Genomic DNA, 12,919 nt, shown 5'->3' on the forward strand with positions numbered 1-12,919 from the left:
TTTTCCTTCACATGTCATTCCCTAACCTCTTTTTTTTTTTGGTTGTAATTAACGTTTGTAAAATTAAATTAAGAAATTAAAAAAAAAATTCATTCAAAACATAGTTGTTTTGGTTAGAAAATGGCAGCACTTAATAGAAGGGTAACAAAGGATTGAATTGACAAAAGGTAAAACTTGGAGGATTAAAATGGCAAAGCTGAAACTTAGAGGACTGAAATGATAAAAGGTAAAACTTAGAGGGTAAGTTTTGCAATATAGCCATTTCTTTTAATAAGTCATCTTAACAAGTTATAAAAAATTACAAAATATTTTGCATCCCTATAACATTGCTTCTTACTACAGATTCATTTGACTAAATAGTAAATATAGTAAATACATCTCTCAACTATTATTTTTCCTTGCTTTTTTTCCCCCCTTATTTTATAGTGGAAATTACATTTTATCACCCTAAACTATACTATAGGTCCGTTTGGGAACAATTTATTTAGCTAAAACTGAAAACTTTTTACTAAAAGTACTGTAGATAAATATAAAAATTAGCTGAAATAGTACAGTGGGAACTATGAATAATATCAAAAAGTGCAGTATGACCTATGAATAGTAGTAAAAATAAGCTGACTTTAAACTCTAATCCCAAACACAACCCACATATTACACTTTGCACCCTAAATTCTTTAAGTACACGTTTTGAAAACTTTTTACTGAAAGTATTATAGATCAAGATAAAAGTTAGTTGAAATAGTACAGTGAAACCCAAAAATAGTACCAAAAAGTGCAGTAGGACCTATGAATAGTAGTAAAAATAAGATAAATAGTAAAATAAGTTGACTTTAAACTCTAATCCAAACGCAACTCACATATTACACTTTGCACCTAGATCAAGGACGGAACTACCCAAGGGCTGAGGGGGGCCATGCCCCCCCCCCCCCCCCCCCCCAACAACCTTTGAAAAAAAAAAATACTAGTATGTATATTAACAAAAAGAATTTTAATTCTGGCTCTTAAATTTATATACTTGGCACCCCTCCCCAAAAAATTTAAAAATTGACCCAAGAAATCCAACAAATAGATAACAAGAAAAATCTATAAAAAAAATGCTCATACCCGGATAATAGGAAAAATCTTTGGACAAATCATAAATTCGGTCTAAGCAAAAACAATAACAACAAATCAATTACAAATCGTAGCAAAAAAAATCACAGAAACCCAATAACCTTTACCCAATTTCTCCCTCTCACTTGAGAGTTCCATGCCCCTCTGAAATGACTCCACCCTCATAGCCATATAGACAAAACCAATGCCATATATTGATCGCTCCATCCACACATTAGTTAGACTTTGAAAATATTAAGACGTGTCAATTGACTTACAAAACTCTTGATTATAAAATCCTATTATTAAATTTTTTTAAAGAAAAAATACAAATAATAATTAATAAATTAATACTAATAATGCAACTTTGTCAACCTCTAGTATTGATATTCCAATTTTTTAAAATCTTTGAACAAAGAACTTCGGCCTCTCCTAAGTTTGAATCCAGGTTCCGTCCCTACCCTAAACTTTTTTAGTACACATTTGGCACCCTAAACTATAGCTCTTGTTACACTTTGCACCCCGACGTCAAGTTTAGTGTTAATTTGGATGGAAATTCAAAATTTAGGGCACAAAGTGTAATAAGAAATATAATTTAAGGTGGTAAAGTGTAATTTTGCATTTGTTTTTAATAGATTGAGAAGAGGGGTAATTAGGTATTTTCATATAGTGTCATACTTTTCCATCCAAATTAACACCAAACTTAACATCAAGGTGCAAAGTGTAACAAAAGTCATAGTTTATGATATAAAACGTGCATTCAAAAAGTTTAGGATGTAAAGTGTAACATAGGATGTAGTTAAGGGTGGTAGATGTGATTTCCTCTATTTTATTTACATAAGGGAAGGAAGGAAGTAAGGATCATAGGAGAGTGGTTTGGGAGGCAACAAGACACTAAGGACTGCTTTGTAAGTTGGCAAGTAAAAAATTGCTAGCTAGCAATATTTAAATAAATAAAGTGAATGCTTGAATATGTTTTTGATACAAAATGTGAATGTTTTTCTAGCGTGTTTAGGGATAGAGTTTACCCTCTTCTTAGCGTGAATTATGCACTCCTATAACAAAAGTTGTCCTTCCTTTCATAGGATGTGTGGACCCACCATGGACCCCTTACAAAGACTCGCAACTTGTTGCGTGTAAGATAAAATTCTTCATATAGGAGTAAATAATTTCTCATTGATAGAATCATGGCTCACTTTCTAAAAGCTAAATCCAAATATGTTGTTGATTAACTATAATTAATCCTCCAATAGCTCACTCTCTAAATGCTATAGCAACATGAAATACCCTTAACAACCATATGTAAGCCTATGTGAAACCAATAAATCAACGGTTTGGTTAATAGATGTTTTTAGCACATTTGTTAATGAGCAATTAAAAAAAAAAATTTTTTGATATCACTTTTAGTAAAAATATAAAAAATTGTAAAAAATATTAAATACTTTTTTTTTCCCGCATCCATTACCTATAAATCAAACCCTTCAACGGGGTCATGGTAGTTAGGATTTTATTTTATTTTATTTTATTTTTTTGAGGAACCATGGTAGTTAGGATCTGAACGTAAATTGGTATTAAATTCAGTACCGCAAACCTTGTAAAGGCTTTTGAGTCTACCCAGGTGAAAATTGATTAGATTAAAATCAAAGTTCATAACTTAACAATTGGTCCTTTCACAGTTCCAAATTAAGAAGCTTCTCTTTGAAACTATATCAATTCAAGACTTCAAGTCATAGCATGAAGTTTTGGGTAATTTCTCAAGCCTAGAGAGGAAAGTCTTGCCGTGCATTCTAGGCTATCTGTTCCTTCAGAGGCCAGCAATTAGCTATTGCTTTTTATTTTTTATTGTGCAACGTGTTTCCTCTTGTATGTTCAAAGTCCAAACAAAAGAACCCCACAGAAAGATTCTCGAAAAAATACTTTTGATCATTTTCAGGTCTATGCCAATATAGGTTGAAGTCCTTAAAACGGTAAAAATTTCTTGTCGAAATTATGGCAATATTCAAAATGATAAAATTGATAGTAGGGTCTCACTCACGAATTCAAGTCAAAACGCGTAATTAGATTTGTTAAGCATCTTAATCAAGATTGTCAAAATCGGAATCCTATGTAGGATTGTGAATTGTAAGATCTTACATATTTTCAGATTTAAACCAAAAAACATATTGATAATGACTTTATATGTTGAATAATCACGTAAATTGTGAATCTATCCATAAAAAAACAAAGATTTGTATCATATGATGCAATTTGCATGTCATAAATCACTACGTCTATACTAACGAAACAAATATATTTAAGTTTTGATCTAATGTATTTAAAAAGTTAAATAAATGTTTAATTAGCAACTAAGGGTGTGTTTGGATAGAACTTATTTTGCTGAAACTGAAAACTGAAAACTGAAAACACTGTAGCAAAATAATTTTTAAATGTGTGAATAGTACCGTGGGACCCGTTTTTAATGAAAAAATTGATAAAAAATGAAATTTGTGGGTCCGTGAACAGTGCACGAATGCACTGTTCATGAAAACTGGTCAAGTATTGCGGCTACTGTTCATGTACCGTACATGAACAGTAGCCGCTTGTGAGGAGGAAAACGCGTGAAAAAAAAAAAAAAAAACAGAAAACGTAGAAATGGAGCAAACGCAGCAAACGCGGTATGCAAACAGGTACTAAATACCAAAATATTTATCAACACATACGGAAATATTTTCCAAATTTTAAGTTCCAAGTTCCGAGTTTAAAATCCAAAATAAGTTATCAAATGGAAACTAGCTAACTAAAATATGAAATCCAAAAGCAAGATGAATATTAAGGTGAAATGAATATTTAATTATTCTCATTCTAGGGTTCCTATAACCATTATCCTAATTTTTATCATCCATTTCATTATCTATGTAGATATTGTATATTTGTATACTAGAGCTACAAAAGAAATCAAAATACAACTTCACTCTCAACTATTCAAGTTATACCACTCAGCAACAATTACAGAGCATGATCAAAAAAATCAATCAATCAATATATATACAAATATAAGCATACTAATAAAATTATATATAAGAAAAACATTTTAGTAATATTAGAACACAAATTAGTATATTGATCAAACAAATTTAACAATAATATAGCTTATTAAAAGGTAGCAAAGCCAATATAAATTCTTCATTTAGAAATGATGAAGCATTCCTTTATTTTGATTACAAGTGAACTAGAAACTAGAAAACATTTACTTAGGTTAACATAATTATATAAAAATAAATAAAAGTCATACCATCATAACATAGAAAATAAAAACCCTTAAAGTTTCATCAAAACCAAAAATTTATCCCATAAAAAAAATAAAAACCAAAAACAGATGTTTTGGTAGGATTGGTAGAATCGGTAGGATCCTATATGATCCTACAATCCTACACGATCCTACAATTTTTACGATCCTAATGCGATCTTAAATGTTTTGGTGAGATGAGATCATAAAATAGTGCGATCCTATGATCCAAATCGTGATTTTGACAACCATGATCTTAATTCAGTTGTTTCATTATCAGTGTACATGTGTTTTTTGTAAGGCCTATGTTTGGTAGTTTATTTGCTTAAAAGTGAGCTTGAAAGTGGTTTTAACTTGTTAGGACCACAATTTGAATCCCTACAACCACTCTAAAAAAGGCTCACATAATATCATTATCTTATAAGAATATAATGTAAAATTTATAGGTTAAAAATAATGTGTGTTATTTAGAAGTTTTTTATTTATTTTTATTTATTTATAAGTTTTATGTAATAAAATATATAATGTATTTTGCATTCAACAACATACATAGTGATTAGTGATATAATATATATATATTAATAAAAATATTTAAATTACATAACTATAATTTTTTTTATGTAATTGAAGAAGAAAAAAAATGTACACCCTTACATTAAGGGCATGTTTGGTATACTAAATAAGGATTGCAACATGAATGATAATTTTTTTTAACTGCAAATAAAATGTGTTGTAATGGAAGGAACATATGTAACATGTTACATTAAGGGCACATTTTAGAATTGTAGCATTTTTTTATCCTTTCCAAATATAAGTATAATACCTATATTATTGAAACCTACATTTTAAGGCAATCTTTTGAATATTTATCATTTTTATTACATTTTTAGGGCCCATGTCTCTAATTTCTAATATCTATTGACTATTTTGTTTATATTTTTTGGCCCAAAACTAAAAAAATAATAAATTTAATGTCCAATTAGTCCAAATTAAATGGACCGAAATGGACCAAAGACAAAGGGAACTGAATTGGGCCAAAGTGGACCGAATGGACCGAAATAGACGAAAGTGGACCAAACTACACTGAGGAGGACTAAACGGACCAAATGGACGGAAGTGGACTGAATTGGACCGAAATGCTTCGTTGATGTGTCTTAAAAGGAGCATTGCAACAATAATTCATATGTTTAAAGTTTTAGACGTTATATAGATTTGTGATTTGGTATTATAATTGTGGTTGAAGTAAATTGCTTGTAATATTTGTGTGGAATTCATAATAAACTTGTTCAATAAATCCATTAATTCCATTGCTTAAGTTGTTTAGGGGGTCTAAACTAGATTTATTAAGTTGTATCAGTCTTAGAGCTTATAGGGGTTATAGTAGATTTTTTAAGAGGCAGAAGATTTCTAATTTATAATTTGACTTTTTTTTTTTTTAAAGTTTTCAAGTTTTATTTAGCCGGTACATTTTGTAAGGGATTATATTCGTAAGTGTGATACTTAACCCAACTCATCTCAAGAATATTCTGATGATAAGGAAAGTGGACTTCAACAAGCATAAAATAAGCTTTTTAAGTTACGTATTAAATTGAAGAAAGTTTTTAAGAATTCTTTAAAAAAATAAATGACATTGAACATGACAGTATAGTCAGGTTCCGTATTGAGGGGAAGTCGTTCTTCTGCTTCTGATTTTTCAAAAAATTCTTAGAAAAATTAAATAACATTGAACATGAACATTGAACATGACATGACAGTATGGTCTGGGTCCATATTGATGTTTGATGTATTTTCAATACAGTCTTATGTACATAAAATATAATGTAAACTGATTTTTTCTTTTTTTCAAAAAAAAAAAAAAACTATACTTATGCTCTATGCCTTTTTTCAAGTCTCATGTAATAGAAAGCAGATCTAGTTATTATTTGGTTTATGAGATTTACTTTGTATTACATCGAGTCATTTGTATTGTGATGTTTCATTATTGGATTGCTAAAGGAGATTATTAGGGTTCATAAATGTGTTAGAGTATTATAGTACCATAGCATATCAAATTTACATAGTATTAATAAAAATATAAAATTGTGTTTTCTTTTATCTCAAAAATAAAATAAAATTGTGTTTGAGTTGAATTTGGTTCAAAAGTTGCTCGCACACAATGAGGTTTTGATCTACTCCAAGATCATAATTTGACGATCTTCTACTTGTGTCTGTTATATCATAAATAATTTTTGACCGAGACTTTTTTCATTAGAAATTTGACATTGGGGGGTTCAAAATGGATAAAAAATTTGTTTCAATTTGAATTTTAAAATGAGTGAGATATGATCCTTTAAAGACTTGACCATACGACTTAAAATAATGATTCTACCCGATTTCATACCAATAAATCAAAAACCCTTCTACGTATTCATGGTAGCTGAGGATCAGGATCTGAATGTAAAATATTAGTTGAATTCCAAGCCCACAAAAAAGGCTTTTGGATTCTATGCAAGTGAGAATTAATTAGATTAAACTTAAGACTTAACAAGGTTCCAAATGATGTTAATTCAAGTCTTAGCATCATGATTGTTGGGTAAGTTTCTCAAGCATTGAGTTAAGTCTTGCCGTGCATTCTTGTCTAGTTTGTTCCCTCAGAGGCCAGCAATATGGTTTTGCCTTTTGTTTTTTATTGTGCAATGTGTTTTTCCTTGTATGCTCAAATAAACAAAAGAAACCAACTCAGAGAGTACTTGCCATATGCATTAATTGGAATATTCTCGAGTGATAAAAGCAAATTTTTGGTGATTCTCAGCTCAATGACAAGATGGGTTGAAGTCGTTTAAACGGTATGAATTTCTGGATGGAAAATTTTCAAAAAATGATAATTGACATTATTGGAACTCAAATACATTGACTAGAGGGTCTCATTCACGAATTCGAGTCCAAAACGCATGATTATATTTGATAGTCTTTATTCAGTCATTTTATTTTCTGAATAGGCGTAACGTATGGTTTATATTTTGGTAGCTTATTTGCTTAAGTTGAGGTAGAAAACGATATGATTTGCCGTTGGATCATATAATTTTCTAAAAGTTGGATTGAAATGTCAGGAGCTCAAAAAATTGATGGAACATTTTGCATGGGAGTAAACCTTTTCACGAATCAGCGAAATGTTAAGTGTTTGATTAAGTATTAATTGGAATATTTGAAGCATTAGAGTATTGAATTTTTCGTTTGCAGTCATAGTTGTACAGTAGTCAAGGTCTTACCAAGTAATGGTATTCCTTAATCCCTCCAAAAATGTAGAAAACAACCAAATTAGAACTGTAAACTCTGTGAGCAAGTTGTATGATTTGGATGCCTATGAAATTCTGTATAATACAAAAGTAGATCGCACATGCATGATGAAATGGGTATAAAACATCATCCATGGGCCCTCACATGTTAACCCTACATGTCTTTTATCCTCCATGGAACCTCACACTTAATCGTTGTCTAGCACCATGACAATAATACTCCCCCTTTGTTGGATTTTTTTCCAAGATTGTTTGTGTGGATTTTACGGGCTTTTTTGGTGCAATATAATGTCACCTTTGCCCCACACACCATCATGAACTCTAATACCACTTGTTGGGGAGACAACTTGAATAATTAATATAACATATAAAAACACATTTTAACCCAAAAAGTATAAGTTCAATGAGTATGTGCTCAATTATATTATATTAACCACTCATTCTTTATTTCAAAAAAAAAAAAAAAAAAAACCACTCATTCTTCTCATCATTATTCAATATGAGACTTTACTCATACGTATATACATTACTGCCATAGTTGTTCAATAGTCAAGGTAATGGTATTCCTCAATCCCTCCAAAAATGTAGAAAACAACCAAGTTAGAACTGTAAACTCTGAGCTAGTTGTATAATTGAATGTCTGCGAAGTTCTGTATAATACAAAGTAGAGCACACGTGAATGACGAAATGAAATCTGTATGAATTAGAGTTTTATGAATCAAGTGCCTTGCATTCAGGGGCAGAGGTACATATAGTCTTAGGGGGAGGCCCCCACCCAAAACTTTTGAAATTCTCTTATAGTGCTGTATAAAAATAAATTGGGCCCCTACAAATTATAATGATTGGCCCCTCCAAAAATTTCACGGAACCTTCTTGCTTTCAATGGAAGAAAATTGGTCTAGCATAGTTGGATAGGCCACCTAATACATAAGTCTAATTCTTAACTCAATTTAAATCATAATAAAAGAGAAAGTAACCAAGTGACCCACCTACTTGTACAACATGCCAAGACCCTGGAGTTTCCAAACTATTGAATAGAATATAGTCTCTGGTTTTAGAGTTCCAATTAGCTATGAATATTCATTATCTTCATAGTTTATGTTTTTTTTTTTTTTTCTTTTTTTTTTAACTGTTGTTTTGCTTAATTTTCTCTTTACTCTGATTTTGAATAATGACTTTCGTTTAAAAAAAATGTCATAGAGATCTAATCATTGTTAGTTTTTATGTTATTTCCCTTAAAAATATAACAATGATTACATTTAGCTATTTACAATTCCAATATTTAGTTAGTTTCTCAAGTAGACTCCACTCAAACAATACACACACTTTTACCAAAATCTTATAAATCCCTAGACTTTTACCAAAATCTTATAAATCCTTAATCTCTAGGTGTCTTTCCTTTTATTTTTTCTAAGAATAGAAAAAGGACGTTGTTCCTATTGTTTTCAATTTTTAAATGCAATGCGCATTGCTCGAATTGGTGTGTTTTTCTTTTCATTCTTAGCCTTCAAATTCATTTATTCTGGTCCCAACATCATAATTTTTTCACAAAATTTGATCCTTTTCTCATATTTCCAAATTTTTTTCCTCATATGTTTTTCTCTCATTATCATCATCTCATTTTTATTAACCCCTTCCCAATTTGAAAAAGGGAAAAATTGTTAAGAATTTCACTATGAAAATGATAATGAATGGAATTTATTTTATGAATGGTCATTGTAGGGTCACAATTTAGAGCCCAAGCCCAACAAGTATGAGGTTCTGATTCAAGGAGCCCAGAAACAATAAATTTGTAGAGAGTGGGCTATAGAACTAGGCCTTAACGAAGTGTATTCTTACTAAGGTTGGGCTATACAATAATTGAAAGTAAGAAAATCCCCTTCACATCCATAGATTCTCAGTCTGAGGAGACGCGGGGAATGTATATGGGTCCCTGTTCAAAGACTATGGTTCTTGCCCTGTTCTTCTGTCCTCCTTTCTTTTCTTTTTTTGTCCCCCTCTTCATGGGGACTCCCCTTTCTTATATAGTCCTCTTAAAGCCATCAGGGCCTTACACTTGTTGATTATTTGGACCCTCACTTGAGTGCTTGTCTCATCGGACATCCCTCACATCTTTCTGTGAGTGGTGGTAACCAAAGCAGTACTGTTCACAGGTCCCCTCCACATTAATACGGCCAGAAAAGTAACTGCAATGCATTTAATGTGGCAGCTGTAGCCTCTCCTTGGACATCCTATGCTTCTTTCCTTCCTACGGGCTTGTGGGACTCATCCTTGTTACTAATACCCGTTGGGGTGGGTCATTCTAGTAGGCAGAATGCATGTTTGAGCCTTATTTGCTACGTCCGAGGAGACATTCCTCCTCGGATCGCCTTTTAAACATCTTCAGGCCCATAAGAACTGGGCCAGGAGCCCTTTTAGTATCTATGCCCTCTCCTCGGACATAGTTGACCATCCAGTATGGGGCCCAAGGCCCATTGTGTGATTTTGGGCCTTTGGGCCTTTGCCCCTACAGTCATCATCAAGCACAATTCTAATAGGAGATGCTAAGGCTTTAAAAAAAAAAAAAAAAAAAAAAATCTTTTATATGTTTATAGCAAATTGAAAGAACACCACCACAAAACTATTGTAAATTTTAATAGTGCTTCAAAGTTCAAGCCAACATGTGAGATAAGAAGGAAATTGAAATGATGAGAACTTAGAGTTTGTGTTTTATTTAGGAAGAGGGGAAAAAAAGAACTTAGAGTTTTTGGGACGGGAATTTCATTGTTCTTATAATCTTATCACAAGGCAAGTCAATTAGGCCTAGAAAAATTGACTTGGACCCGTTAACCCGCTCAAACCCAAATGAAAAATAGGATAAGCGTAATAGAAATCACAACCAGTTTTAGTCCGATTTGTTTATAACCCACTCCCAATTTTGGCCCAACCCAACCAGGTTAAACCCATACTTGACCCAACTTATTCATCAAGCCTTTACTATAAAATTTTAAAACTTAATTTTTTAATTTTCATTTTCAATGTATGTTTGTAACATTGTATACTAAAGTTATATTAATTTTTTTATATTGTAGATAAAAATACTAACGACATTACTTGTTAACTTGACTAGTAATTCCGTAATTTCATTATAGTTTTTCTTCCTAATCATGCACCTTTTTTTATTTTATTTAATTAATATGTTATATTTTTTTTATAAGATTAATATGTTATATTTTATTCTTAACGATGTATATAATTATATATTGTATGATTTTGGAACTTTGGATTATTTTTTTCCCCCTTTAACTTTTCATCATATGTATAGCTTTTTAAAAGCCTCAATTTTTTTTAGTGCAACTATAATTTAACCAAATTTTAGCAATTCAGCAAAAATTTAATCCAAAAGCACACTTTAGTTTATAGGAGATTAAACTTTATTTCATATTTCATGTATAATATGTATAGGTGTTTTATTTTATTATTTTGTGCACTTATTAGATTAGTAGACTAATAAAATTAACCATCAGACTATCCAACATTTATTTTTGGACTTTTTATTTGTATCAAAAGAATTAAGAAAAAGAGTTTACCAAGGAGGGAGGGAGTCATGTCTCTCTGTCTCTAGGAAAGTTGGTTCTCCCTCCTCTCTTAGGCAGTAGAAGTTTGTTTGTCCCTTCTTGATGAAGGAGAGTTTTGTTCTGTTGAGATAACAGGTTTGTCTCTCAAGCTTGTGGTTTTGTTTTTTTTGGGTTACAAGGAAACATTTTTCTTGTTTGGTTGGCTTTAGTCTTCAATTATCTGTCTGGATTATGGAGGACCTTACAAGAATATGGGGGAATTTGAACCTATCCAAAATGGAAGATACTGGTTTTGTTCTTCAGAGTGATCAGGAGTCTAGAGAGATTATAATAGCGGCAATGTTTCTCTCTTCACGATTCTTGAGCATGGAAGTCATGGCTAGAACTTTCAAGCAGATATGGCGTCCCACAAATGGCTTTCAGATACGTAACTAGGGTGATCATTTCGTCCTCCCTGAGTCTCAGCAATTTGGACCGAATCTTAGGGCACCTCCCTACAGTTCTGCAGGCAAGGATGTGTTTTTTGTTCCAAGTTTTTTTGAAAAACGCTCATCTGAGCCATCGTGGAAAGACAAGGTGTTGGTTGGGAATTCAGAGGGACAGACAATGGCAGCGACAAGGTAATTACGAGGGGTGACCAGCAATTATTGGAAATCGAATTTGATGGGAGTGTAGTAACTACAGAATCGTTTCAAAATTCAAATCCTGACTTGGAATTGATATTTAAGGAAATTGATTTGGAGTAAAAAAGGGAATCTTTCAATCTCTTTAAAAATTCAAACGTTATGGAGCAAGATTCGAGGAAAGGAGTTATAGCGCAGGAGGAAATTTTAAATGCTATAAGGCCACGTTACAGCTCACCAATTATTGCTCCTATTAATTCTTGAAAGCTCGAAAATGTGTTGAAAACACAAGAGCTTGTTTTGACTCCCAATTCAAGGAAGCTACTCTAATCTATATTTAAAGCAACACAGCAGTAAAATGAAATGAACAAGAGTAGGGAAGAGAGATGCAAACACAGATAACACTGAAACATGTTATCGAAAAGGAAACCAAAGAATCTCAGTGAAAAACCTCTCCGCCGCCCTCCAAGCGGTAATCGATCCACTAGACAATCAGTTGGGATACATGGGTTAGCAAGAGACCCTCCAAGCCTAATCTACCCGCTGTACCTAAGCCCTCCAAGCTCCTACTCCAACAAGGCTTCTCGGAACCGTGTCTTGTCTAGCTCTCCGGATCCCGCAACAACCTCCATGTTGCATCTGCCAACCTTGGCATCTTCCAATGCTTTCCAGCAACACTAAAAACACTCTTTACACTCTGAATAGGTGTGGGTTGTGTTTGGGTACAAATATCATTTCAAGATATGATAATGGGAGAGGGAAGGAGAAGAGGCTACAATGATTTCTCACTAAGGACAAGTAGCTCTCTCTCAAAAAGATGGGTGTGTGTTGTAGAAAATCTATCTAGGGTTTTTCTCTCTGAATGGCCTCTCTTACATTTGTGGGTAATGATGGTACATATAGTATGGGTGAAGGGTAAGGAATTCATACATAAAAATCCTCCAGGCAGAATGTTTCGCGACTGTCTCACTGGAAGGCCTTACCCGCGAGACACTCGTGAAAACGACAACCTGGCATGACTCTTCAGCTTCCAGTCATGTGCTCCTCACATGCTCTTTCGCGACTTAGCTTCTCGCGAAATCCACTGATTCTTCATTTAAGCTTGAG

Source organism: Quercus robur, chromosome 2 (assembly GCF_932294415.1).
Source record: "Quercus robur chromosome 2, dhQueRobu3.1, whole genome shotgun sequence".
Lineage (NCBI taxonomy): Eukaryota > Viridiplantae > Streptophyta > Magnoliopsida > Fagales > Fagaceae > Quercus > Quercus robur.